The sequence below is a fragment of the Amblyraja radiata genome, unplaced genomic scaffold (genome assembly GCF_010909765.2).
Source record: "Amblyraja radiata isolate CabotCenter1 unplaced genomic scaffold, sAmbRad1.1.pri scaffold_635_ctg1, whole genome shotgun sequence".
In the NCBI taxonomy this organism is placed as follows: domain Eukaryota; kingdom Metazoa; phylum Chordata; class Chondrichthyes; order Rajiformes; family Rajidae; genus Amblyraja; species Amblyraja radiata.
In genome coordinates, this window is record NW_022630667.1 from 15,001 (window position 1) to 15,733 (window position 733).

Consider the following 733-nt stretch of genomic DNA (forward strand, 5'->3'; position numbering starts at 1 on the left):
GTTTTCCATTGACTTTTATCGCTCTCCAGGGGGCATGCTTATCGATAACTCTTGTGACTTCAGTGTATAAATAATTCCAGGCATCCTCGACAGTTGGTATAAGTTGAAACCTGTCCCAGTTTATTGCAATCAGGTCATGCATATAATTATCATAATTAAATGTTCTACATTGTCTAACACGAATATGTTTAGGAGGGAGACGGGAAGGGTTAATCTTCCACACACAGAAAATAGCAGAATGATCGCTAAAGCAATCTGACAAAACACCAGATGTTAAGATTCGGTCAGGATGGGTAACAAGAATCCAATCTAATAGTGATGTAGAATTGCCATGAACTCTGGTAGGTTCGTTGATTAACTGGGTCAGGTTTATACTTTTAAGCAAGTTTTTGTCGTTAGAAGAGGAGCGATCGAGCCAGTTTTTATTGAAGTCACCAAGAAGCACTAATTCACATGGGTGTTCAATAGAGGTGAGAGTGGAAATTAGGGACTTAGTTGAGTCAGGATGAACAGGGGGGGATCGATAGATAGTGCCGATAATTAGATGTTTATTCTCATGAAGTTTTAACCTAATGAAAAGGCTTTCAAAGAGAGATGAGGTTACTTTAGGGATGGCAGGTTCAGATATAAAGCGAGTTGACACATAACAAGCCACACCTCCAGCTCTCGTAGGCCTATCTGCTCTATATAATGCAAAATTATCAATATGAATATCATTGTCACAAATTTCACT